The 23,313-nt window shown below is 47.9% G+C and overlaps 1 protein-coding gene across 1 annotated transcript in view; it reads left to right on the top strand.

Moving 5' to 3' along the window:
* Positions 1-23,313, top strand: part of PDLIM4 (PDZ and LIM domain 4) — a 122,489-nt gene that overhangs the window by 69,526 nt on the left and 29,650 nt on the right. The gene's annotated exons all lie outside the window — the stretch shown is intronic.

Genomic DNA, 23,313 nt, shown 5'->3' with positions numbered 1-23,313 from the left:
TCTTTATAGTATACAGGAGAGTTCGCTACTATCATTTCCCAAGGTATTGCATTGCAAAAGTGCTTGCAGTTTAGTTGGCTTTTATTTTCCAGTAACGTTTATTTTGTTTGATCACATGTTCCTCAGCTTTGGGAGTGAAGTAGTGATACTCAATTTCCATTACTATTATGTTACTTCCACTGTGAGTCTCAAGCATATATACGGCAACCGGTTCCTTTTATGATCTTTTGAATAAAAAGAAGAAAACGGTTTTATTCAGTCTGAAAATTCCTTTGGAGCCTCATAAATTTAAGTACCATTTCCATATTGAATTACCTGGGGCCTAGAGTTGTCTTAAGAATTTGAATTCTAGACGATATAGCAGCCACAACCTGAGTGCTAACACAGAACTCATTGTTTAATTGCAGCAAAGAAGCTATTCTTATGTTAGGCTCCAAATGTTTTCACTGCAAACGCATGAGAGATTTGTCTGAACAAAGAACACAGAGCAGGGCAGAGAACACATTTGAAGATGGTCGGTTTATTAGAAGTGATGCAAGACAAATGTTGGCGGCACATCAAAAAAAAAAATAGAAGTGCATTCTGTACATTCCACTTCAGCCAAGGGAAAGGGAGGGTATAACCTGGCTTTAACTAGTTAACTTGTTTGGTTAAGTGTTAATAAAATGGACACAACTTCAGTGCAAAAATCTTCTCTTTGTTGCTTATCCATTGTACACATCTGTACGTTATTGGCATTGAAAATCCTGCCCCCAGGACTTAGGCTGGCAAGATAAGTGGAAACATGTTTTAATCCTTCTTGTCATGCATAGGTAACTTGTTCCATTGCTATGGATTTCTGAGAGACCATTAAGGAGCCAGATACCTTAAAGCACAAAGTTGCGGCACCACAATTCAAATCCATCTTGGAGCTTTCAAGTGAAACACATTCTGTGGCCTCTACCAAGGGGCTGAGGGCACATCTACACTTACTGGTCTGGGTCGATCTTAGGGGATTTGATTTTGCACACCTCATGGGGACAGGTGAAATATAACCATTAGGGCTCGACAGTCAACCACTGTGCTCCTTGTTACCACACAGAATAAGGAAGGTTGATGGGAGAGTTTCTCCTGTCAACGCCCCTCATTGAGGACAGCCAGGTAAGTCGATTCCAGCTGTGCAATTGTTGTAGCTGGAACTGCGTATCTAGGAACAACCTTCATAAATGAGTGTAACTTGTACTAGCCAACAGAGGGAAATCCCTAAATCCCTAATCAGGCTTTCTGCTGAGGTCTTTAAGTCCTCAGTCTTTATACATTTATTAGAAATGGTGAACCTAGTTGTTACTTCTGGCTTTTTAACTCATGTGAGCAATGTTTTGTAGATGATGGGCATTGGAATGTGTGTTTGGATGTTTGTAGCCAAACCATTTCAGTTTGTATGCTCGTAAATGAGGGCAGGGTATTTTGTATTGTTTGGAAATTGTATTTATTAGAGGCCATGGATTAGGGGCCAGAGCCAGGGAAATGAGTTGCCAAGACTGAATAGATTAGGACTACTGTGCTGTCCCAGCTCTCACAAAATCTAGAGTAACTTTCTTTATTATGCCAAACCTTCTGGGTGGGACAGCTTTTATGGTATTTGAGGATTTACATACACTGATTTAGTGTATAAGCTCTGTGGAATCACCTGTCTTTTCGTTGGTCCTATATTTTCTGGCATTGGGATCAAATACAAATTGCTTTAATTTGGGATGGGTTTTTCCTCCTGAATGCCTGAGGAAAGGCGAATTTTAATGTCCTACCGGGGGGTTGGGGGGGTGTGTTTTTGCAAAGGAGCACTTACATACTTGAATAAAATTACAGAGATGAGAGAAAAGTATCCAAGTTTTATTTCTTTTGGGGATTTTCACTTTATCAGCATAAATAAATGAAATAAATACCCTCCTGGTGGCATTCAGTTGCAGCAAATCTGGGTGGTTTAGGACTTTGAATGTAGAGAGACATGAACAAAATACTAACTGCTTTGTGAGCCTGTAGGATAACAAAAATGCAACGTGTTATTTTAAAAGTCTCTTGATTTTGAAACCCCCTGTCTTAGGTAGTGAGTTAATGGTGCACCTGGAAGAGAGCCCAGAGTGAGAGCCTCACCTGTACTCTGTGTCCTATATGGTAGGTAACAGATGCTGTGAAAGGCAGAATGAAGTGGTCTGCAAATGGAGGGGACATTCTGGGGGCAGAAGAGACAGGGCTGCGACACTCAATGCTGTTGAGTTCCTAGACACTGTTGCAGTCCGGGAAGGCTGCTGCCATTTGTACAGGATGCCAGTTATACCAATGTTCTTTCCAGCAGCGTATGGCTGCCATGTGCTATGTGCCTGCAAATTCTCTTCTAGGTTTCCAGAGACCCCAGGCAGAGCCCTATCCACAGGGCCTGAAGCATTTGTCAACTGTCTCGTGTAGGATTCCAAATCAGGAGCTGTTAGTTTAGGGCTGGAGTCTACAACCCTAACTAATGTTTGGGACTACTGGACACACCAAAAAGTTGCCCACTAAACTCAGTGAGGTTTGTCCAGACCAAGGTGCAAATCAGTGTAAGTGAAAGTGGCCACATCATGTGTTTTCAGGTGTTGCCAAGAAACTTGCCTTTCTTCGCAATGTAGACTGGAAAACAAACAAAATAGCAACACCATATCATAGGCTTTCACTGAGGGAAGAGGCTGCAGGACTCTTCACGTAAGACCAGTTAGCAGGGGTTGTCTGTACTTGTAATTATAACCACTCCTATGTTTGGCCTTTTCTAAATAGGGCTTTGAGTGCATGGGAAAGATGCTGGATTTCCTGCTTGGGAGGGACTAAAGCTTTCTATGTCTAATACCAACAGACCCAGGTTGCCAGCCCTAGGGATAGAACCTGCAAGTATAGGGTCCAAAGCCTTGCACTCTACCACATGAACTAAAGGCTAGCTCGCTCTCAGCTGAAGCTGTAGAGCAAAGACTTCACTCACCCCGGATGAGGTCTCAATGCCTCTGGGTACTACATAGCTACATCTACACGTGAAGCGTACATCAAATAGCTTATTTCGATGTAGCGACATTGAAATAGGCTATTTCGATGAATAACGTCTACACGTCCTCCAGGGCTGGCAATGTCGACGTTCAACATCGACGTTGCTCAGCACCACATCGAAATAGGTGCTGTGTGGGAATGTCTACACGCCAAAGTAGCACACATCGAAATAAGGGTGCCAGGCACAGCTGCAGACATGGTCACAGGGCGGACTCAACAGCAAGCCACTCCCTTAAAGGGCCCCTCCCAGACACAGTTGCACTAAACAACAGAAGATCCACAGAGCCGACAACTGGTTGCAGACCCTGTGCATGCAGCATGGATCTCCAGCTGCAGCAGCAGCAGCCAGAAGCCCTGGGCTATGGGCTGCTGCACACGGTGACCATAGAGCCCCGCAGGGGCTGGAGAGAGCATCTCTCAACCCCTCAGCTGATGGCCACCATGGCGGACCCCGCTATTTCGATGTTGCGGGACGCGGATCGTCTACACGTGCCCTACTTCGATGTTCAACTTCGAAGTAGGGCGCTGTGATAGAGTGGGGGGAGTGCATGGGTGAGTCAGGCTGGATGTCCGAGGCAAGCAGCAGCTCCCAGTGGCTAAGGATGACCCTGGGGCTACAACTGGCAGATAACACCTCTGCCTGAACAAAGAGCAGGGAGGAGCTGAGCTGGGTTTTGAATCGGGGGCGGCAGTTAGAGGCGAGGAAAAGGGAGAGCTGGAAGGCAGCCAGCTGAGGAGGGGGGAAAGCTACACCCCAGAGGGACACCCCTCGGGGTCTTCCCCCCAGGACAGGTTGGAAGGCCTGTCTCTGGCTGCTATGCTGTTGCTTCTGTGAGAAACTGGACATCTGTTGCCTAATAAACCTGCTGTTGTACCTGCTGAGTGAGAGTCTCTCCTGCCAGCGGACGGGGTGCAGTGCAGGGGGACCCCTGAACCCCATCACACTGGTGTCAGAAGTGGGATGCACTGCACTCACGGATGAGCTCCCAGCAGTGGCTGACTGAGCACCAGAGAAGGAAGGAGTCTCACAAGAGCCAGAGGGGGAACAGAGCCATTCCTGCAGCTGCTGCTGGTGAGTGAATACCCTGGGAGATAGCGGGGAGATGGATTATACCCAACTCCTGAAGGCAGAGCTAGCGGGGCTGTGCAGAGAGAGGGGCCTGACCGTGGGGAAGGCGACCAAGGCCCAGCTGATGGCACAGCTGGAAGAGAATGACCGATCCGGGGGGGCAGAGCCTGTCCCGACAGAAAGTGGCCGGTCCGCCTCGGGAAGCATTTCGGATTCTCCGACAGGAGCAGGGGCTCGACGCCGTCAGACAGACGCGGTGCCCGCCAGGTCGCGCTCAGCTAGCGGTGGTCCATCGCGGGCAGAGTCCCCCGCCGCAGAGCTGCGACGGCTGGAACTCGAGGTGAAATTAAAGGAACTGGAGCACCAGGAACGGGAAAGAGAGCGTGAGCGCCAGGAACGGGAAAAAGAGCGTGAGCGTGAGCGCCAGGAACGGGACAGAGAGCATGAGCACGAGCGCCAGGAACGAGAAAGAGAGCGTGAGCATGAGCGCCAGGAACGAGAAAGAGAGCGTGAGGAGAGAGAGCGAGAGCGGAAGGAGAGAGAGCAAGAGCGGGAGCATGAGCGAACCATGGCAGAGGCGAGACGCCAAGAGACCCCAGCTGCGGTAAGCGGGGAGAGGGCCAGACGGATCGGGGTGGCCAGTCACTTGGAGACGCGTGTGCTGGCCCAGTGTCAGGACACAGGGGACATGGACGAGTTCCTTACCGCCTTTGAGCGAGCCTGTGAGTTGCACGAGGTTCCCCCAGATGAGTGGCTCCGGCACCTCACCCCCTTGCTGGGCCAGAAGGGCGCAGCGGTGCTCAGCCAGCTGGTGGGGCTGCAGCCTGGGGACTATGAACGGTTCAAACAGGCCCTGCTGCATAAGTTCGGCCTGACTCCGGAGATGTACAAAAAGAAGTTCCAGGAGGCGCAGAAGAGGCCAGAGGAAAACCATGTAGATACAACCGCCCGCCTAAAGCAATACTACCAGAAGTGGGCGTTCGGAATGGGAGTCCAGTCCGTAGACGACCTGATCGAGCTGGCGGTCGTGGAGCGATTCTACGAGATGTGCGCACCTGACCTGAGGGTGTGGCTCGTGGACCGGAAGCCAGGGGACTCACATGATGCAGGGAAACTGGCAGATGACTTCACAAACAGCCGGGCCAGGTTTGAAAGTGAGCCCCACAAAGAGAGGGAGTCTCGGAGAGAGAGGGAGTCCCGGAGGGAGAGGGAGTCCTGGAGAAACCGAGAATCTCAGAGAGACCGGTCCCTAACTGTACGACAGAGGGGACCACCTCTTGGGCAAGCCCAGGAAAGAGGGGCCAGCCACCCACCCCCCAGAGAGCCAAACAGAGCCCGGACAGAGCAGCCGGCCCGAGGGACACAACAAGACCCAGGCTGTTACCGCTGTGGGCGAAAGGGGCATAGAGCAGCCCAGTGCCCCAGGCTCCCAGACAGGTTGAGCAGGCCGGGGGGTCATGGAGTCAACTGGGTGGGGTCCCAGAAGCCAGAGGGGCTGGCGGCCAAGGCGGGTGGTGCTGACAATGGGCACTTGGATTGGGCCGAGTCCGCCCCACAGACCAGCTCCTCAGGGGGACCAAATGCTCAGAGGCCAGTTTACAGAGTGGGGGCGGCAATGCCTCTGTGGAGCAAGTGTCTCAAACACCTCGAGGTAGACGGGAAAAAGGTCACGGGGTTCTGGGACACAGGCGCTGACGTGACGCTGGCCCGACCCGGGGTGGTGGCACCGGGCTGCATGATACCCGATTCCCACCTGACGATAACAGGAATTGATGGGACCCCTTTCAAGGTGCCCATGGCGAGGGTGCACCTGAAATGGGGGAAGAAGGAAGGCCCCAAGGAAGTGGGCGTGCACAGCCATTTGCCGGCAGATGTACTGATGGGGGCTGACCTGGAGAACTGGCAAGGTGAACGCCCTCGTGCCCTGATCCTGACCCGTAGCCAAAGAAAACGAGGGGTGCGCTCCCCAGCTTCAGGGGTACAGGCCCAGCCAAAGCCACAGGGGCCAACCCTGAGAGAAAGGGGGCCCCCAAAAACCAGATCTCACAGGCCAGGGATGCTGGAGCCAGGCAGGGATGGGGAAGTCGCATCCGCTCCTGCCCGAGCGGAAGAATTCCAGGCAGAGCAGCAGAGAGACCCCTCCTTGCAGAAGCTGAGGGAACTGGCCAGTCTCAGCCCAGCTCCACAGCTGGGGGAGGGCTGCAAGGAGAGATTCCTGTGGGAAAAGGGATTCCTGTACCGGGAATGGGCTCCCAGACGCAAAGCGGAGCCATGGAAGGTCCAGAGGCAACTGGTGGTTCCCCAAAAGTACCGGCGCAGGCTGCTGTACCTAGCCCATGATGTCCCGCTCGCAGGACACCAGGGGATCCACCTCACCAGGAGAAGGTTGTTACAGAACTTTTTCTGGCCAGGGATCTTTGCAGCTGTCCGTCTGTATTGCCTGTCCTGCGATCCCTGCCAGAGGGTGGGGAAGAGCCGGGACAAGGGGAAAGCTGCCTTGAGGCCACTGCCCATCATAGAGGAGCCTTTCCAGAAAGTGGCTATAGACATAGTGGGCCCCTTCAGCAAGGCAACGCGTTCGGGGAAGAAATATATTTTGGTAGTGGTAGATTTTGCCACGCGATACCCAGAAGCAGTGGCCTTGACCTCTATCGACGCTGACACCGTGGCAGATGCACTGCTGTCCATTTTCAGCAGAGTGGGGTTCCCCAAGGAGGTCCTCACAGATCAGGGGTCCAACTTCATGTCGGCCCTACTGCAAAGCTTGTGGGACAAGTGTGGGGTCCGGCACACCTGGGCCACAGCCTACCACCCGCAGACCAATGGGCTGGTGGAGAGGTTCAATGGGACTCTGAAGCAGATGCTGAGAACCTTCATGAATCAATACCCCCATGACTGGGACAAGTACTTACCCCACCTGCTGTTTGCATACAGGGAGGTGCCCCAGGAATCCACGGGGTTCTCCCCGTTTGAGCTGCTGTATGGAAGGAGGGTACGGGGACCCTTGGACTTGCTCAGAGAAGAGTGGGAGGGGACGGCCTCTCCTGAAGGGGAGTCAGTGGTACAGTATGTACTGACCTTCCGGGAAAAACTCACCGAGCTCATGGGCCTGGCCAGGGAGAACCTCTCCATGTCCCAAAGGAAGCAAAAGGTCTGGTATGACCGTAACGCCAGGGCCCGAGCCTATGCCACCGGGGATCAAGTGATGGTCCTTATACCTGTGCGGCGGAACAAGCTGCAAGCGGCCTGGGATGGGCCCTTCAAGGTCGTCAAACAGCTAAATGATGTGAATTATGTGGTGGAACTGTCGAACCGGGCCCACAGCCGCCGGGTCTATCGTGAACATGATGAAACCTTACTGGGACAGGCAGAACTTGGTGCTGGCCGTGTGCAGACACTGGGAGGGGCAGGGGGATGATCCCTTGGTGGATTTACTCACAAGGACTGGAGCCAGCTCCTTGCTGGAGTCTATTCCCCTCTCAGACCAGCTGACCCCTGCCCAGCAGACGGAGATCAAGGAGGTGCTGCATTTGCATCAACAGCTGTTCTCGGACAGACCCGGACGCACTGACCTGGCTGTCCACCGAATAGAGACAGGCACCCACGCCCCTATCAAGTGTGTGCCATTCAGAGCCACAGGGAGGACGGCTCAGGACATAGAGCGGGAGGTTGAAGACATGCTGGCTCTGGGGGTGATCCAACCCTCGTCCAGCCCCTGGGCCTCTCCCGTGGTGTTAGTCCCTAAAAAAGATGGGTCTGTTCGGTTTTGTGTGGACTATCGCAAGCTTAACGCCATCACTGTCTCGGATGCCTACCCCATGCCCAGGCCTGATGACCTTTTAGACAAGCTGGGGGGAGCCCGTTACCTCACCACCATAGACCTCACCAAGGGGTACTGGCAAGTGCCATTAGACCAAGATGCCCGGCTGAAGTCGGCTTTCATCACTCCTGTGGGGCTCTACGAGTTCTTGGTCCTGCCCTTCGGCCTCAAGGGGGCACCCGCTACCTTCCAGCGTCTGGTGGACCAGCTACTGAAAGGGATGGAGAGCTTTGCCCTGGCTTACATGGACGACATTTGCATCTTGAGCCAGACGTGGGAGGACCATGTGTCCCAACTCAAGCAGGTGCTGGACCGACTCCAGAAGGCCGGTCTGACTATCAAGGCAGGGAAGTGCAAGGTGGGAATGGCTGAGGTGACCTACCTGGGCCACAAGGTGGGCAGCGGCTGCTTAAAGCCAGAGCCAGCTAAAGTGGAGGCCGTCAGAGATTGGCCAACACCCCAGACTAAGAAGCAGGTCCAGGCCTTCATTGGGATGGCGGGGTACTACCGGAGGTTTGTGCCCCACTTTAGCTCCATCGCAGCCCCCCTCACGGAGCTGTGTAAGAAGGGAAAGCCTGACAAGGTGGTCTGGACCGAGCAGTGCCAAGAGGCCCTCTGCGCGCTGAAGGAGGCTCTGGTCAGGGCCCCAGTGCTGGCAAATCCAGACTTCAACAAGCCCTTCCTGGTGTTCACCGATGCCTCGGACGTGGGGCTGGGGGCGGTGCTAATGCAGGTGACTGACAAAGGGGAGAAACATCCCATCGTGTACCTGAGTAAGAAGCTGCTGCCCCGGGAGCAGAGCTACGCGGCCATAGAGAAGGAATGTCTGGCCATGGTGTGGGCGCTGGGGAAGCTGCAGCCGTACCTGTTTGGACGGCGTTTCACCGTGTACACCGATCACTCACCCCTGACCTGGCTGCATCACATGAAAGGGGCCAACGCCAAGCTCCTGCGGTGGAGTCTGCTCCTGCAGGACTACGACATGGAGGTGGTCCACGTCAAGGGGAACAACAACACCATAGCCGATGCCCTGTCACGCAGGGAGGGCCCCGAACTTCCCCAGGTCACTGGCTAAGTGACCCCGCTCAGTGCGGTCTGGAAGGGGGGAGAGATGTGATGGAGTGGGGGGAGTGCATGGGTGAGTCAGGCTGGATGTCCGAGGCAAGCAGCAGCTCCCAGTGGCTAAGGATGACCCTGGGGCTACAACTGGCAGATAACACCTCTGCCTGAACAAAGAGCAGGGAGGAGCTGAGCTGGGTTTTGAATCGGGAGCGGCAGTTAGAGGCGAGGAAAAGGGAGAGCTGGAAGGCAGCCAGCTGAGGAGGGGGGAAAGCTACACCCCAGAGGGACACCCCTCGGGGTCTTCCCCCCAGGACAGGTTGGAAGGACTGTCTCTGGCTGCTATGCTGTTGCTTCTGTGAGAAACTGGACATCTGTTGCCTAATAAACCTGCTGTTGTACCTGCTGAGTGAGAGTCTCTCCTGCCAGCGGACGGGGTGCAGTGCAGGGGGACCCCTGAACCCCATCACAGGCGCTATTCCCATCCCCTCATGGGGTTAGTGGCTTCGACGTCTCGCCGCCTAACGGCGATGTTAACATCGAAATAGCGCCCAAAACGTGTAGCCGTGACGGGTGCTATTTCGAAGTTAGTGCCACTACTTCGAAGTAGTGTGCACATGTAGACACGGCTCATATGTATCAGCAGAAGAGTTAGAATCCAAGCAGCAGCAAATCAGGCTTTCCCCTTGCTGCCCACATTATGCTTTAATTCATAGGTGTGTTTGCTTGCTAGAGTACTGAGGAGCATCTTGACTCACTAAAGAAAGAAAAATCTAAATGGTGGTGCTACCAAAGCATGTTTTTAAACTTCACTGTTCCTATTGTTCCCCAGTCCCTATCCCCCCGGGTCATCTGGGGAGAGACAGTGTGTGTGTATGTGGCGGGGGGGTGTACACCTCCACTTTACATTCTTCAAGCAGGTACCTTATCTTTCTGTCTATTTTTAAAGTGTCTGGCACAGCATTGGCACTACAGAAATGATCATCAATAATTAATAATATGCCTCAGACCTTCTCTGGAAAGGCCACTCCCTACAGGCAAGAGAAGAGGTTGATCCCAGTGCCTCTTCAAATGAGAAAGTGGCTATTCAGCCACTCAGCTCCTCCTAGGTGTCACACAGGTACAGAGATGCTGTGACTCAGGCCACGTCTACATTAGCCAGAAGATCTTGATCTTTCATGGTTCAATTTTCGTGCACCTGGTAGGGATGCACAAAATCAGCCTATCGGGGTCAGCACTCGACATCGTATTCCTCATATCTGAAGGAGTAAGAGAGATCAACAGGAGAAACTCTTCCATCAGCCTCCCTCACTGAGAAGTAGGTAAGTCAATTGCAGATAAGGTAATTCAAGCTGTAATTCTAGCTGTGCAATTGCTGTAGCTAGAATTTCGTATCTGCAATTGACTTACTTTTCTATTCTAGGCATTTGCCTTAGGCAGGTGTGTCAGGGCAGGACTAATGCCTCTATCCTATAGCTCCCTGCTGGTTTTCAATGTGGTAATGTGAAGTACTGATCTCCTGGGAGGTCCTCTTCCCCTTTTGGGTTTGGGTGCACTCCTTACAGGTGCAGGGCCTGCTCTCAGTGAGCTAATATAATTAATGTGATCATATGGCTAATTGATAGGCACATGGGGGAGTTAATTGCACAGTAATTGGATCATGAGAGGAAATACAGAACATCCATTTTTGTTTATTTAAAAATTGGATGGTGATTAAAATAATTCATTTAAAGGCTGCAAATGCTTTGTAGAAAATATTTCTAATCCAGGCAATAGCAGAGAATGAGACTTGGAAAGGCTGCTTCTGTTGTGTGTTCCAGAAGTGCGTGTGGTTAAAGAGTGGATAATGTTAAAAAGCTCTGGCAGTCCATGTAGTTGCGGTGGTTATAGTCCCCAGTTTGTGGTTTTCGGACAACAACAGGCACATTTTATGGAGGATTTTTTAACATCAGCACCCTAAGGAAAGAGCCTTGATAACACTTTTTTTTGGCTGGAAATAGGCTTTTGTGGTGGTAAAATCCACAACTGATAGGAAGACACAAGGCTGGCCATAGAGATTCTATTAAATATAATTTTAAACAAGGAAATTCATTTTTTTCTTATGGTTGGGATAGTGCAGATTATACATACAAGCAATCATGTAAGAAATTGTTCATCAGTTTGGAGAGTTCTGTCCCGGATAATAGAGATGTGAGGCTGAAAGATTGTCTTTTTAATGCTTGTCATGCAGATAATGCATTCCCCCGCCCCTTGAAGTTGTTATACAGCTAAATAAATGCTTTCTTGGATATACAATGGAGTATTTAAGCATGTAGCTCTGTGACTTTTCTTATCCCCCAGATCTCATCTGTTTTCTATTAACTACAGAGCTTTTTCAGCATGAATTCCACCAAACGTTATTACAGACGGATGCAAACCTATTACTTATGACAGGATTCAAATGGAGTCACATTTCAGAACGTTTTCCACTTCTTTGTTAACTAGAGGGAGTGTAGAAAGACCATGTGACTTTAAAACCTGTGAAAGGGAACATTGGACAAACCCTTTTGGTGATTATCCAGTGAATGAGAAAGTTGTATGGGCAGGCGAGATGTATTCCTTCTTCTTAATTGTTGGACGCATTGTTAGAAAGAGCTACTTCTTTGAAGAATGTTTGACATATTCTTAAAATCCCAAAACTTTCAGTTCAGGCAGCTAAATCAATTCTTTTTCTCTCATCTATTAATCTTCCACTCTGAGCTGAATTCCAGGGTTGTTTTTGCAAGGACTGTTTTAAAATTAGCCTGAAGTCAGCTTATCCACAAAGCTGACTCTTCAGTCTCCCCAGTCAACCCAAAGTTTAGTCAAAAAGAAAAGTTTGACAGTCAAATGAAAATAATCTTCATTTTAATGTGAATGGCTTTTTCAGTATAATCCATAGGTTTACATTCTTGTCTCGACACAGTTCAGAGCACAGCCCTTCAAATAAAGGTCTTGCAGAGTGGTTTGAAATCTGTCAGCCTGCTCATGGTTCTCTTAGCTATGTCTTGACTATGGGAAAGATCAACACTGCCATAACTGATCTTCTGGAGTTCTATTTCATATCTGATAGGGCTGCACTAAATCAAACTCAGATGATGCCCCCATCAGTGCCGTTACTCCTGCTCCTCGCGAGGAGTATGTGAAATCAACAGGAGCGTTTGCACCCATCAACCTTCCCCAGTGGAGATACCTCAGAAGCTTGAATTAAAGTACATCAACTTTTGCTATGTAATTAACATGGCTGGAGTTGCGTACCTGAGAGTACATTTACACTACGTGGTTGATCAACCTGGTTAGGGTCGATCTTTTGGGGTTTGATTTTGCACGCTTAGTGGGGACACATGAAATTGAATATCAGGTGTTAATAGTTGGCCCCTGTACTCCTCTGTGTCATGAGGAGTAAGGGAGATGGACAGAGGAAACTCATCTCAGTGGGGGCGACCAGGTAAATCAATTGTAGATAAGTTGATTCTACCTATGCAATTGCCATAGATGGAATTGTGTATCTATGATTGACTTTACAGTCTAGTTCAACCTTAGTTTGATCTTCCCCTTTAGTGTAGACCTGGCCTTGGTAAACTTCAGAAAAGCTCCATATCTAGGATCATGCACTTCATCCTTGCTCAGCATTCCTGAAAGCTCATCACAGAGATAGGAAATTCTGATTTTTAGACATCTGAATGAGGGCTTGTGCGTGCATTACCACAAGGGTAGTGTGGGAGGCTGTGTGACTTTTAGACAGACTTCTGAATCACGATTCCTTTCCTGCATCTTTCTTTCTCTTGGGATAGGGATAGTACTTTGCTGCTAAGCCACCAGCAAATTACGACGTTCTTAATGCAGACTCAGCTACACTAGGCAGGGAGAGGTGAGGCCTTGGTTCCATTCTCCCTGTTCTCTCTCCACCATCTGTGTTGGGAGAATGTAGCCTGCAGCTTTGTCGCCAGCTTGAATCAAGAAGGAAGAGTGGTGCCTGGGGGGTAAAAGGTTAGAGGGAATGCGGGGAATGAGTTTGTGCCCTCAGCCCATTTACTAATGGAGGAATGATCAGTGATCATGACACACAAATGACCATGGCCATGGCACTGATGTTCACTTTAAATGGTACAAAAGCATTGCCCACACTGCCCCATGTCCCTTGACAAATACTGGCCATGAATCTCCAAACTGGTATCTTTTATGAGTTGTAAAACAAACACAGGAAGGTTGGGGCAGGGTGAGGAAAGAATCATGCGTCAGTGTTCCAGCCTCTCTTGTTGCTGTCCATGTGAGCAGCTCACAGAATGGCTCACAGAAGGACACTGTGATTGTTTGGTTTTAGGTTTGGCAGGAGGGGAAATTGAATTCCTTTCCATAAAATTGTAGGGCCTGATCCTGATTTCACAGCATAAAGCAGAACTCAGTGGAGTAAGAGCAAAGTAAAACAAGTACCTGGAATGAGGCCTTCCAGGTTTGATTTCATCCTCTGCAGCAGAATAGAGGATTCTGTGAAGAGATCACTCCTTATATTTTAAAAACACTGTGGTCATATCTTTCTTGTTGACCTGTGGTACTCCGTTTCCCTGGTTTCAGAGTGGCAGGTAACCAGCTGTGCAAAGTCCTAGAAAAGATATTTGAATCTACAGCCACACTGTCTTTAAATATTTTCATTGTTGGATGTCACATACAATCAATTTGGTTCTCAAAATACTGTCCAGCCCTCTCAGGAACTTCTGTTTCACTAAATTTAAAACCAGATTCCCTGATGCAATGTGGTTGAATTGTGCTAGGCTGCTGGCATAGGCTGGCCCTAACGACATAGCTAGGCTTGTGAGGCTCTCTCCGGTATAAGCAGGATCACTACATTGCTCTACAGTTGGCCTGAAGGCTCCAATACCATCACTGATCGTGAGACAATCTGCTAGCCAGAATTCTCCCTACACTGCAAGGACCTCCAGCTGCAGTGGGGCAGGTAGCAGTCACTCTGAATTAGCTTAGCACTCAAAAGCTGTGTCTACACGTGCACGCTACTTCGAAGTACCGGCACTAACTTCGAAATAGCACCCGTCACGGCTACACACGTTAGGCGGCGAGATGTCGAAGTTGCTAACCTCATGAGGGGATCGGAATAGCGCCCTACTTCGACGTTCAACGTCGAAGTAGGGACCATGTAGACGATCCGCGTCCCACAACGTCGAAATTGTGGGGTCCTCCATGGCAGCCATCAGCTGGGGGGTTGAGAGACGCTGTCTCTCCAGCCCCTGCGGGGCTCTATGGTCACCGTCTGCAGCAGCCCTTAGCCCAGAGCTTCTGGCTGCTGCTGCTGCAGCGGGGGATTCATGCTGCATGCACAGGGTCTGCAACTCGTTGTCGGCTCTGTGTATCTTGTGTTGTTTAGTGCAAGTGTGTCTGGGAAGGGCCCTTTAAGGGAGCGGCTGGCTGTTGAGTCCGCCCTGTGACCCTGTCTGCAGCTGTGCCTGGCACCCTTATTTCGACGTGTGCTACTGTGGCGTGTAGATGTTCCCTCGCAGCGCCTATTTCGATGTGGTGCTGCGCAACGTCGATGTTGAACATCGACGTTGCCAGCCCTGGAGGACGTGTAGACGTTATTCATCGAAATAGCCTATTTCGATGTCGCCACATCGAAATAGGCTACTTCGATGTAGGCTTCATGTGTAGACGTAGCCAAACAGTGCTCACACCAGCTGTCTACATGGCAACTCCAGCATCAAGGAAGTGCTAAACTGAGCTTTATGCCAACTTTGCACATTTGTTCCTGGCCTTGTGTTACAGTTCACCACACCCTGCAGGACAACTGTATTTAAGGGATTATTTTTATTTTGTTAGCATATGGGGAAAATTACTTTAAGCCTTAGAACAAGCATAGGTGGCTATAATTAACTGCTTTGCAATTATACATAAACGAAACCACTCAAAAACATAGTGCCTTACTACAATGGATTTAATGGCTTTTCCATGTCAATATAGTCATTAGTTTGGAAGGAATGATAAACCCTACACTACAGTGTTAATGCATGGCCTCTGGGACCATTTTCATGGCTCAGTTGTATATTTACTTTTCCTCAAATGAACAATAAAGGACTAAAATGCTCCAGTTCTTCACACAAATGTGTGTAATGGGACCAGAGAGAGTGCAGATTCTTAAGCAAACTTCTTTTAAATTGAGCTGATTATTGTAGCTATCCCCTAAATTCAGCAAGAACAAGTGACTGGGATTCAGCTCATGTATTTGATTAAAAATGTCTCCTTTTACAGCTGATGCACATGACTGTTGCTCATTCTAGTTAGCCATCTGGCTTGTGTGCGTATTCATTACTAGTCTGTACTTTTATTTCTTTACAGGTAGGTTTTCAAATGCACTGAAGGCAGTTAGATGCCTAACACAATGGGAATTAGGTGCCTGACTGCTATGTGTTCCTATTAGAATAGCCCTTCACATCTGGTCAAGGACAATGTGGTCTTTAACGCCTTGTTCACTACACTTAACTCCCCACCCCAGCTGCCAGTCATTCTAATCTACGCAACTTCAGCTGCTCACATAGCCGCTGGAGTTGGTGTATTTCCTGCAGTGTCTTCTGTGTGATAAGGTCAGCGGCTGTTGCTCTCCCATCAACTCCAGCTACTCATCTCATCTCGGTGGAGTACTGGAGTCGATGGGAAAGCACTCGATTTGGTTTGTCATGCCTAAGCAGATTTGATAAATTGGCAGCCGGTGGTTTGATTGCTGCAATGTTGATCGAATGTGTAGTGAAGACAAGCCCAAAGACTGAGCCCAGAAACAGGCAGTTGTTAGTCTCTCAACCCATAGCTGTAGGTTCTAAACCTCTCTGGCTGTGAGGAATTCACTTAAAACAGCATTTGCATGCTTGGGTGCTTTGGTTGATTCGTGAAAGCTACAGCTGCTCAGAGTCTTTCAAAATCACCACTCGGGCTATGCCTACACTGCAGGGTTTTTTCAATGTTACTTATTTTGACATTCTAATGTCTAAATAAGGGTACATCTGCGCTACCTGGGACAGTGACATGGTCAGGGTTGATCTTCCAGGGTTTGATTTCACATGCCTAGCAGGGACGTCAAAAATCAAACTATTGATTCAACAGTCAGCCTCTGTATTCCTCATTCTCGCGAGTGGTATGGGAGGTTGGCGGAAGAGTTTCTTCTGTTGACCTCCCTCAGGGAAGATGGCCAAATTAGTCAATAGTAGATATGTCAATTCGAGCTATGTAATTGCAGTAGGTGGAGTTTCTTATCTGTGATCGACTATAAGGTCTAGTTTAGACCTGGTCTAAGTAGTGTTGTGAAATTACATTTATGCAGCCCAGCATTGTGAAACAGAGCATTCTCATTTACAGCCCTGGTTCCCAGCCACAGCACTCAAAAGGAGCCTACCCGTGAGCTGATAATAGCTGTGCTTTGTTCACACACATTCCTTTTTGACCTTGAAGAAGGGAGGAGGGGTCTGCAACCGTTTTTTGCAGAGCTGGAGTAATTATTTCCAGTGAAAAGCCCTCTTATCTCAAATTATCCTGCTTGACTGTGGGAAGGCTTTAGGCTTTATTGAGGAGAAAGGGTTTTTTTCAGGGTGGGGGGAGGAAGGGAACAGTGTAGACAAGCTCTTAGTTAGGTACAATCTTTAGGCATGTGAATTGGAAATTTTGGCCTTAATCTTTCTGCCTCAGTTCACTCGTGTAAAATAGAGTTAATATGACATACCTATTTCACAAGGTGTGTGTGTTCTAAAAAGAAGGGATTGGTGGTTTTCTGTTGTTTTGTACTTTTAGCCTTTATGAAACTGAGCCAAAACCCAGTGAAGTAAATCAGACCTTTAAGCTGAAGAGTTGAGTATTATACAATCGTCTCTAAAAATTCTGCCTTAGAATAGGGAATCGTACCCACTAGTGAAGTTTTCTAGCTGAACAAAGGCAGAAAGACAAAACATTTTGCAGAACCCCTTACAAAAAGAATATAATAAAAAAAATCCTAATAAATCTGAAATCAAAAGACTTTGAGGTAACAAAGCTGGGATACATCCAGAAGGCTATATGTATCTTGCCAAGCTAGGTATCAAAATTCAGAGTAAGATCACTAAAGTTCACAGATTTTCAGAAACTGCATGCCTAGTGGAGCGTATGTCCATCTGAGTGAGAAGGACTTGGAACAGTCTAACCAGAGAATAAATAAATATCACCAGCATCTTAGCTTTAGTTATGGCGTAAAGACAAAGTGCCACCCCTTGCCAAGAAAAGGGCTTAGATACAAATCCTTGCTGGAATATCTTGTGAATTTTGGACTCTGCCATTATTTCCATTAAACCGTCTAAATGTTGTGCGCTCCCCCCACACTTCTAGTCACATTTTGAACACTGTATGTGGTTCATGTTTTTTGTTGACTATACAAAAAGGAACTTTCAAAATATGATAAACAATGTCTTCCATAATGAGAGAGAAACTAATTTTCTAGTCCTTTCCATAATTCCCGGCTGATGGCACATTTTCCCTGTTAGAGGAACATTGACGTTAGAAGTGTTTAGCAAGATAGAAACTTCTGAGGCTTGTTTTACAAACTATTTTAGAAAGCTTGAGAATTGTTCAACTGCACATTCCTGATTCCTCTCCCTTGATACACAGTGCTGTAGGGTTTGATACTGCCAACCATAACTGTGCTGTAAGATAGATGGATTTAAAAAAAAAATAAAGACACATCACCCTTCCTTAATATACACCTAGACCTCAATATAATTACAGCCACATTGTGCCTCCCTTACTCATGCTGGGCTAGATCCTCGGTTGTTCATGGAGTTACACTAATTCCCACCAGCTGTGATCTGGGCCCTCGAGTACTACAATTGATTGGAATGGAACTACTTTGTGTAGTAAGTTACGACCCAAGATGAATAAGTTGTGTAGAGTCTGGCCCGTAGTGAATGAAAAAAGCATGTGTATGAGTGCAATAAACCTAAATGCAAAACCACAACACCATAGTGATGAGTGAGAAGCTCAAATTTCTGTTGGACTGTTACGATGAAACTCACTTTAGGCCAGGTTTGCACTCAGAGTGTTTTTTATTGGCAGTGAAACTGTGTTGGTTAGAAATATGATTCTCTGCCCCACCCTCCCATAGGCCGTATTTACACTAGCATCCCCCTTCCGAAAGTTATAGTTATACCAGTCCCAACCTTTAGCATATAACTGTGCTTATCCCAGGATAACTTATTTCCCTTCCTGTACATTAATAGCAATGCCACTATAAACATAGAGGTACTGATGTAATTGCATCTCTTCGCGGGTTATACCACTTACACTGATATAGTTTGTTGATACAGTGGCCCAAAGGCTTGTTGATGTGACACGTTAGTGTGCGGTAGCCCAGGCTGTAAATTTTCAGCAGTGGTGGGCAACCTGTGGCCCATGGGGGCTCCACCTGCAGCCCGCAGAGCCCCAGATGCCCTCCTCCCTCGCACGCCTCTTGCGCACGAGAGCACTGGAGCCCAGCCCTTCCTAAACCACCTCCTCCCTCCCAGCACTTTTGGAGCGTGCAAATTGCCTCATTTGTGCTCCATCCCCACTCTTCCCTTTCCCTCCCAGAGCTGAAAGTCCATGAATCAGCTATTCGTGGCATTCCAGCTCTGTGGATCCTGCCGTGGTACAGAGAAGATCCCAGAGGAGCAGCTCAGTACACATTGCTCCAGGACCACTGTTGCTTGTTCCACACAATTCGAGTTACTGTGCAGCAAGGGAGTATGGTTTAGATTCACATCCTGGCTTGCCACACAATCGCTTCCTTTGTGTACAAGCCGTTAGTTACAGTAAAGCGGACACAGTGATGTAGAGGTCTGAATTTCTATGGAAACCTCCATTCTGCGTCTTTGTATTCTCTCCTGTGCATCTTTGGTTCTTGGAACATCACTGTAGCTAAAAGCTCTGCACTGTGTTAGATTCAGTAGTGAGTTGGACAGCATTCTAAATTGACTTTCCAGGAAGCAGGGGAAAAAAAAATCTTATAAAGAGCTTCCCATAGAGGTGGATTTCACTTTTGGAAGCACTCACTGCTGACTTTGTTCAGCTCGTGCTTGGAGCTGGGGTAGTTTTACAAACACTTTGTCTTTCAACTCTAGGAAATTTTCCCTTTCTTAAAAATGAGGAAATCCCCAATACTGAGGATATCACTTTCCTTCAACTGCAGAATTTCCATTTTAAGACAATTGTTCGGTTGTTTAGAGAAGCACCATGTGTTTAAATATTCAGGCTGTCAGACAGCCATGATGAGAAATGGTCACTCCCTGTCAATGGCATCAGCTATTGGACCTCTGAGCCAGTCTGCAGGGTTTTTCCCCCCCCTTTGATGATCTGTCGGAACAAACTATTTAAGCTGATGTTGTCATGATGGCTTTTCAGTAGTCTTTGTTCTTTACTTTCTAAACGTGTCACTAAAGAAGGTTTCTGTCCTTTCAATTAAATTTTAATAACATTAATTTTTTTTTAAAAAAATCACAACAATCAATCACTTCATCAATGTACTTACTCTTTGTTCCAAATACCAGCTTGAATGTCTCTATTGTTTCTGTTGTGTATATTGCAGATACCGTTGTGGTGAGAGCAATGTAGAAACTTATGCATTCATAGTAAGAATTTTTAAGTGGATGCAGAATAATGTAGTGTTTGCACAGAGAGGGGCCGTGCATTTTTGGCTAAGAGAAAGAAAGTTGTATAGACGATGTGGTCTCTTTGATGTCCAGTACTAGTGGCTTTCTGGCTCTCTTCCTGCTGGATCTCTTTGCTTTTACAGGTTCCATGGGAGAGGCTGCATGAGAAAGAAGCCTCGCAAAACCAAATTCTGTTCCATCTTTTATAAAGAAAGGTCAGGAGTGAACTTGTTTAACTACAAATAGCTAATTATTCTCCCAAACAAAAAAGCCTTTCATGTGTGCTGGACTCTGTAACCAGCATTCCAGAGCCAGCAGCTTTTCCCTTGTCCTTGCATTATGATACACTGGTTTGTTTAAACTAGCTCCTTGAGATAAACATGTATCTACACCATGATTTTTTTTTCCTCTGTTGCCATCTGAAAATCAGCTGTGTACACCTGTAAGAGCCCCTGGCTCTCAGAGCCACTGGTAAAAACATGTGCCATCTCAGTCCTGAAAACTGTCACAGAATGTAGAAGGTTTTCATTCAGAGAGTTAAAGCAAAAAAAAGTGAGCTTCACGAAAGGGCCGAACTCAGTAATTAAACCTGATTTTGGGGGGGAGGACCCCATTTCTTTTTCACTTTTCCTGGTGCAAATCTTGTGAACTTGATTGTTTTCTTCAGAGAACAATTACCTTGGTACTTTCTGTTCTGGGATGTTTGCTAACATGTTATTTAGTGACACACAGCACAATGGAATTTTGCTCTTTTCTTACAGTAATAAACATACATTTTTGCGCCAGTGCTTAAGATTCTTGTGAAGAGTGGCTCTACTCAGCACATGACAGAATATGGCTGTTAGTGAATGACAATTTTTGGGGTGGGGGAATCCAGTGGCTGTAAGTACAAAAGCCAATTTAATGTACCTCATCAGAGCGTTCACCTGAAGGAAGTATAAGAGCTTGCTGCTAGTGCTACTATTACCATAAATGCATATGTATGATTTCTGTTCACATCCTTTAAGCCATGTGGAAAGAAACATTCATCAGAGCCATATTGCATTGCATTTTCCATTTTCTGGAAATGGTTCGTCAGGATCTATGGACCACATCCAAAAGGCCATTAATATATGGGCAGTGCCCAGGGATGTACGTGATTAATACATGGGTGATGTATATATTTAAGAAGAGAACAAGATGTTGAACAAAATGGTTCATGGCAAGACATGGAGAAAAACAGTGAGCGGTATCCACATAGGCAGAACACAGAAGGTGACTGTTGAGACAGTAGCTTTGTTCTTGGGACTGTGAGCTTGTGTAAGTTGATTTGGGGGATTTGAGATACTCTCTGATGTTATGAAGGATACTGTCAGGAGTAAGAGCTTGCAGCTAGCCAGCTGATTTCTGACTTGGACTCCGGCTTGACCCTTTGCTCTGGCCTATGACTCTGGTTCTGACCTTTCCATTTTCCTCTCTAGGTGCCTGCTCTGCCCTTTAGGCTTGACTCCTCCTCCAACCACTGGGCATGGTTGCCCACATCCCAGTTCCTAACAGATGAACCCCCACGAATCTCATTTTCTCCCTGAAGCCTCAAGCTCTCCTCTTCATTTACTCCATCACCTTTCCTCTCTGCGTTCATCCCCACTTTGGGTCGGGAAGGGAGTTAGGGATCTCCAGCCGCATAAAGGTCAGGAGGAAGTAGAAAGCCCGGTCCAGAGTGTACCACCGGAGAGACTACCGAGTAGCTGTCAAAAATAAATGAGAGAGAGAGAGAGAGAGTGTGAGTGTAAGTATAAGGTGTGGCTGCTCCCAACAGTAGACGTCTGCAGGGAGGGCTGGCTCAGTGGTTTGAGCATTGGCCTGCTAGACCCTGGATTGTGAGCTCAATCCTTGAGGAGGCTATTTAGGGACTGGAGCAGATAGATGTCAGTGATGGTGCTTGGTCCTGCCAAGAGAGCAGGGGACTGGACTAGATGACCTCCCAAGGTCCCTTCCCATTCTGGGAGATGGGGATCTCCAATTATATCACCCAGTAGCCAGTAATTCCTTCACTCCCCACTGGCAAAACACGTGTCTGAGGCTATGTCTACACTAGCCCAGAAGATCAACCCACTCAGGGTCAATTGTCTGAGGTTCAATTTTGCACATGTGGTAGGGATGCACGAAATTGACATGTCGGGGTCGGCAGTCAAGAGAGGAGTTCAGTGGGAGAAACTCTGCTGTTGACCTTCTTCAGTGGGGATGGCCAGGTAAGTTAATTGCAGATATACCAATTCTAGCTACACTGTTGCCGTAGCTAGAATTGTGTATTTGCAATCAACTTACTTTCCCTAGTGTAGACATAGCCTGTGATCCACAGATGAAATTCTAGGATACCGGCCAAGGCTTTCAGTGGATGGAAAATAACCATTGTGCTGTGAGTTAAAGTCATTCAGAATGGCAGAGCTTCGAAAACAAGAGAGCGAGAGAGCAGGTGACTATGAAAAATTGAGATGGCGTATTATTATAATGTCTGCTGATGAATTAGGAGAGACTAAAATTAAATGAATCCCAGGCCCTCACACCACCAGGGCTACATGTGGTACACAAGACTCATTGTTTGTGACTGCTGGAAAGTGACATGGCAGACTGAAAACAAAGACATTGGAGTTGCTCTATGGTGAATGTGCAATCAAGAAGTTCAATCCCTTTTGAGAAGACAGGAATCTGGAGAAAACATTACAGAAGGGCCCCAGTGCTCCCAGGGTGAGTCAGCAGGAAATGAGATAACAGCACTCTGCAAGGGTTTTTCCAGAAAAGCAAATCTTTATACCTAGGAATGCAAGCAAAGCACAAGCATCTGGAGAAAAACAAAAATTCTTCTCAGCGTGGGATTCAGCCAGACCTCAGCATCTGGGCACAAAGCCCTGCCTTCTGACAGGCATTCCCCTAACAGCTTGCAACAGCCCCTCTCCTGAACCACTCAGAGCAAGCTTTCCAAAGGGGTCTGCTCTCATATTGACACCAGAATAAATGCCCACATATTCAAGAGCTCAGCGTGTGGGTACTCAGCCATTCTGCAAATCTGACTGTCAGTGCCAGAATGAGAGCTGTAGGGTGTCAGGCTTTCCTGGAAGCCTGGTCCCATATGTGGGTGCTAAACACCTTAAGCATCTGGGTCCTGGGCTCTTTGTGGGGGATAAAGAGGACTCAGGTCTCTCCAGTTAACTGTTGGCTGACCAGGAACCTGGTATTGCCCCTTCACTCTATGATTTGCCCAAAGCTGCTGCTGCAGACTCCACTTGGGGTGGGCTTGAGCCTACAGGCAACCTCGGTTTCAAGAAGCTCAAAAACACAACCAGGGTTTGGTTTCTTCCTGTCTGGAACTGACCTTGTTCATTTTAACTGGAGATGAAGTGGTGCCACTGAGGTGCAGTGTAGGATTTTAAGGAAGTACCATGGAGCCTTTAAGGATCTGTATCTCCCACTTGGAGTAACTCTTTTCAGCTGCGGTGTGCAGGGTTTAGTCATGGCTCATCAAATGGCCTTCCAACCTTTTTCCAAACCATTAGATCTCCATGCACACCTCTCCCCGTAGCTGCCCTGTCTAACCAGGCCTAGATGGAGAGGCCCCCGCAAGACTGAAAAGATCTGCATCCAACGCTGGATTTTATGTATTTTGGAGGGAGTCA

This window comes from Carettochelys insculpta, chromosome 15 (genome assembly GCF_033958435.1).
Source record: "Carettochelys insculpta isolate YL-2023 chromosome 15, ASM3395843v1, whole genome shotgun sequence".
Taxonomy (NCBI): domain Eukaryota; kingdom Metazoa; phylum Chordata; order Testudines; family Carettochelyidae; genus Carettochelys; species Carettochelys insculpta.
This window is presented reverse-complemented; position numbering and strand designations above follow the sequence as displayed.